The following is a 5,784-nucleotide window of genomic DNA, read 5'->3' on the forward strand; positions in this document are numbered from 1 at the left end:
AATCTTGTTATTTTAAGATCTTAGATCAGATCTTGTTTAGTTTCAAGAGTTTGATCACATGTCAATCCTTTCTGTGCTATATGTTGTGTCAGGTGGTATTAGAACAGGGATTTCACTCTTATTGCGATGGCCAATACTAGGGGTGATGACAATCAACCTCATGACGATGATAAAGGGTTACTGGCTGTTGGAAAGCAATCGAAGAACAGTGGAACAATATGGAACAAATTAGAGCAAATTTGGGATGCCAATTTCAAGAGTTTCAAGAGCAATTGCATACCATAATGAATGTTGATGGAAATAGGAATCAAAAACCTATTCAAGCTAGTGGAGTTAACCCCCGTAGAACTTAACTTGATCTTGTTCTCTTCAATCCTAGAAGAAGAGCTGTGATGGAGGATGATACAAGCGATGATGAGGAGATGAACTTTGGGTATGTTGCACACTAAGGACAAGGAAGAGGTGGTCAAAATTTCTAACAACACCATAAGAGGGATGATGAGTTCAAATTGAAGATGGATATCCCTACCTTTAGTGGAGATCTTGACATTGAAGGTTTTCTTGATTGGTTGACTGAGGTGGACCATTTCTTCAAGTATGCTAAAATTTAGAGGAAATTGGTGGCCTGTAGATTAAGGGAGGAGCTTTCGTATGGTGGGATCATTTGAAAGGGACAAGGAAGCGAGAAGGGCACAATCCAGTCACCACATGGAGGACAATATAGCAATTACTAAGGGGTAGACTTTTACATCCAGATTATAAACAATATTTATTTGAAACTTATCAAAATTGTTTGTAGGAAAACAGGAGTGCCAATGAATATACCGTTGGATTCTTAAGGTTGGCAGCAAGAAATCATTTGTCCAAAAGTGATAATCAACAAATGGTTCGATATTTGAGGGGATTAAAACTTTCAATTCGTGATAATTTTGGAATTTAGATGGTGATGAGTGTGTAAGAGGCAAGGAACTTAGCCTTGAAAGTTGAGATGATGTTGAGGGAGAAAACTCACCAAATTTATTATCCTACATATGATAGAGATGACCACCAAGCTAGAACTAAAAAGGAGAAAACCTCACAAGATGTTTCTTTGAGTGGTAATATGGAGATAGCTAAGAATCCTACAAGTATTAATAATAAAGCCAGTAGTTCTAACCCTCTAACTACCAATAATCCATATGCTAAGCCCGCTCCAGTCAAATGCTATAGGTGTAATGAGATGAGGCACAGGTCTAATGAATGTCCAAAGAGGAAATCTGTCAACATCATTGAAAGACATGCTAATAATGATGATGATAAAATCTATTGTGGACCTGATGGAGACGGTGAAGAGTAAGATTGTGAACAAGATGAATCGACATGCTTAATGAGAAAGTCAATGTTCATACAAAGATTAAAGACAAATCATTAAAAGATTTTGTAAAACAAAAGGATCCTCTTGAATTTAAATTTGGTACTTTTGGAATGCCTTTTGCTGTGGTGAATGATGAAGAGTTTGCATAAGTGTTATGGGGAAAGAAGAGCATCAAGCCATAGAGGTTCTAATGAAGATTGAAATTTTTTCTAACAATTTCTGTAATGTTTTTTATTTTATTTTATTTGTTAAGGTGAGTTTAAGCATACCAAAGAAGATGCAAAATTACTCAAATTAACTTTGTTCAAGCCAATCTTATTGATACCATTCAAGAAGAAGATATGATTTGATCTTCCAATGGAGATTTTGATTCATCAATATTTTAAAATTCGAGGTCGAATTTATCTCAGATGGAGGAAAATGATGTGAGAGATAATCATTCTATTATTGTTTGGTCTATAAATTAATTTGAGATTAAATTTTATCGAAAGTGTGGGTAAATGACGTAGTGTGCAAATCATGACTAAACTCAAATACTTGCGTTTTTGCGTTTTTCATATTTCACAAGTTTTATATGATTCTTTATTTTCTTAGATTAATAAACTCTAAAATATTACTTCTATTTAATTTAAGTCTTTAAATATATTTTCTATTTAGATTAGAACTTTTTAATTAATTTCTACCTTAGAATTTATAAATACGAATTATATTTTCATTATATACAAGTTTTCATATTTATTCAATGAAATTTTCTTCTTTATAAAGCTATATTTGTTTTATTTTATGAATTAAATCTTTTTTATTTTAAAAATTTTAGATTAAATTTTGTTTAATTTCAAAAATATGAATGTGTATCAATACTTTTCCGTGTTATGCTTATAAATAAAGTAATCCAATGTATAAAACATTTCGCAATGACTTAAACATTATATTATGAAGAGTCATATATAAATTACAAATATAATATATTTATATATGCGAGAGGGTATATATTTATACGAAAATATATTAATTATATAGCATATAATTTTTATTAAGTTAATTTATTTAAAATTAAAATATATAATTATCAAGTAATTAAAAATATATAAAAATAATGAATGAAAATTAATTTAAACAAACTATTTTATGGATATAATCTATTAGATAATTATCTTATTAAGAAAATATAAAAAAATTAAAACATTCTCTATAATTTAAATAAAATATTTGTTAAAATTAATAAAAAGTAATTATGTGATTCATATAATAAACTAATAATAATAAAATATATTATATTAGTACAATAATTTTAATTTTAATTTAATATAATTTTAATAAGTGATAATTTATCAGCTGTTCGAAGGTGTGCTGATAGAAATTTTGTATGAGATTATCAGTCAAGGTTTCTAGCGTCTGCAAAATATGGTGCACTCTCATATTAGAGAAGAGACTGACTCTCTCTCTTGTTCACTCATTGTCTATAAAAAGCGGCAAATCAAGATTACTGGTGAGATTACTGGTCCGTCTTGCTAATTACGGACCTGGGCTTCATTCTACATCCGATCAGGCAACAACAAAAGCAGAACATTTAAGATCGAATGTTTTACAAAATATCGACGTTTTATTAGTTAACCCCGCCACTAAATAATTCAAATCCCTTCCCGTCTCTCCGTTCATCATTCATCGGTCATTTAGAATCTCTTCCCGCCACTAAACAAGATTGCTCTGGTGGATGAAGAGCAGTGGTAGATCTCGACACAGGCCAATTTAAAATCGAAATTAATTAGAGTTAAAATAAAATTAATTAAAATTGATATTAAGCTGAATCAAAATTATAGTGAAATCAATTGATTTGATTTTTTTTCTTTAAAAAAAAGAAATTAAAAAAATTTAATAATTAAACTAAAATCGAACTAAAATTAAAATCAAAAGAATCTTTAAAGGTAAATTCTATTCCCCAAAAACCTTAAACCTAAATCTCTAATTTTAACTTGAAAATAGATAGGAGTTGGCCCCGGCCAGGCCTAAGCAGTTGTTTGCATTATATGATCCCTACACAAAAGAAATCAAGAATCTTGATCTTTTGGGCTACTTTTTCCCTTGCGGTAACAGCTAGAATTTTCCACTATGAAGAGAGGTTAATTTCGTTTCCTAAATAATAAATTAGGCTTGTTGCTTTGTGGGTATTTTTCGTACCATTAATCCATTACTACTTCACCCTTTTGTTTTTCTAAATTTTGAATATTGAAGTCTAAATGACTGCTCAAAACAAATACAAGCAAATGAAGAGAGTGAATTGAGTAATTCTTTCTTACCCTCGATTGTATATATCTAATTAATTATTAATAGTTATTTTAATTAAAATTATGATAAACTCTTATAAAAATATGTATATAATTTTTTATTAATTAAATATTTATATACCTCAGTTTATGTGAGAAATTTCCCTGAATTGAGTTGCACACCACATAATAAAACCATAACGTGGCACCCGTTATAGAATATGCTTTCCTCTTGAAAACAAAAACTCGCCCATCTGTTTTACTTCCAAGTGTGAGGTCCTCAAATTGTATCAATCTTTACATAAAAGTCAACACTTTCCAGACCCTGCAAGCGAGGAAAGACTAGACAACAAAACATCCAATCTGATAAAAAGGCCAAATTGAAGTTCTGGAGACATCCTCTCTCTCTCTGTCTCTCTCTCTCATTATTTAAACAAAGTTCTCAACGTTCCCACCAAAACTGATCTAACTTAACTAGCCAACTGCTCAATTCGGAGAACAAAAGCAGACTACCATTTCAGGTTTCCCAGTTTCCACAAAGAACATGTCATCTGCATTTTCTCTATCTATTTCCCACATTCTCATCTGCAAATCCCAGGAACTTTCAAAGGATGCCCACATTCCCAAAATTGCTTACAGAGACAACCCGTCTCATAAAACATCCCTGGATGTCAAACTGAGTAAAAGAAAACTACTAAATGCCACTGCCTTAGGTCTTGTAAGTGAAGGGATCTCTCTAACTCAGCCTGCAAAGGCTGAGCCAGAGAGTCCAATAGCATCAACTTCAAGTAGAATGTCATATTCAAGATTCTTGCAGTACTTAGATGAAGGCGCTCTGAGGAAAGTAGACCTGTTTGAGAATGGAACCGTAGCCATCGCTGAGATTTTCAATCCAACACTTGACTAGATCCAGAGATTGAAAATACAATTACCAGGATTGCCGCAAGAGCTCTTGAGGAAACTGAAGGAGAAAAATGTAGATTTTGCTGCTCATCCAATGGAAGTCAACTGGGCTGCTGCTTTGCTTGACTTGTTGGGGAACTTGGCCCTTCTATTGATTTTGCTTGGCACTTTGTTGTTAAGGACATCAGCTACAAACACTCCTGGAGGTCCCAACTTACCATTCGGGCTTGGAAGGTACGGTAATTATAATATATTCATAAAATCTGTCTGATTTAAACTACATATTATATATAAAGCTTTAGCTTTAAATTAATGAGCTAGTTCCCACCATAATTATGTGCTACATGCTTGAAAACAGAAGCAAGGCCAAATTCCAAATGGAACCTAACACTGGAGTAACATTTGATGATGTTGCTGGAATTGATGAAGCAAAGCAAGATTTTCAAGAAATTGTTGAATTCTTGAAAACACGAGATAAGTTTGCTAAAGTAGGGGGCAAGAATTCCTAAAGGAGTTCTGTTAGTGGGACCTCCTGGGACTGGCAAGACTTTACTAGCTAAAGCAATAGCTGGAGAAGCAGGAGTTCCTTTCTTTTCGCTCTCAGGATCAGAGTTTATTGAGATGTTTGTTGGTGTAGGGGCTTCAAGAGTGAGGGATTTATTCAACAAGGCAAAGGCAAACTCGCCATGCTTGGTTTTTATCGACGAGATAGATGCTGTTGTTAGGCAGAGAGGGACAGGCATCGGTGGAGGAAATGATGAGAGGGAACAAACATTAAACCAGTTACTTACTGAAATGGATGGTTTTAGTGGTAATAGTGGAGTTATTGTTATTGCTGCAACAAATCGGCCTGAAATTCTTGATTCTGCTTTGCTTAGGCCAGGAAGATTTGACAGGCAGGTAAGCTCTTGTTCTCTTACACTTACTCTGCAAATTTACAATGTTGATTTTAAGCAAATGGGATTTTAATATGATCAAAATGGTGAAGGAGACTGATTTTAGTTCTTGAATTGTAAGTCATGGAATATTTGTGCTACTTTGATTAGGTTACTGTTGGGCTACCAGATATTAGGGGAAGGGAAGAGATATTAAAGGTGCATAGCAAAAGCAAGAAGCTTGACAAGGATGTTTCTTTTGGTGTTATTGCCTGTCGACACCATATTTTGGCCGATCCCCAGATTTAATAAACTTTGAAACCGATCCCCAGTACTAAATCTCTCTGTGCTAGATAACCACATTTCCGATCTCTCCTCACAAGGAATT

General features: G+C 33.2%; 1 pseudogene; it reads left to right on the forward strand.

Annotated features, from left to right (window-relative positions):
• Nucleotides 1–4,162: 4,162 nt before the first annotated feature.
• Nucleotides 4,163–5,376, forward strand: LOC131168970 (ATP-dependent zinc metalloprotease FTSH 6, chloroplastic-like; annotated as a pseudogene).
• The last annotated feature ends 408 nt before the right edge of the window (nt 5,377–5,784 follow it).

Source organism: Hevea brasiliensis, chromosome 16 (assembly GCF_030052815.1).
Source record: "Hevea brasiliensis isolate MT/VB/25A 57/8 chromosome 16, ASM3005281v1, whole genome shotgun sequence".
Lineage (NCBI taxonomy): Eukaryota > Viridiplantae > Streptophyta > Magnoliopsida > Malpighiales > Euphorbiaceae > Hevea > Hevea brasiliensis.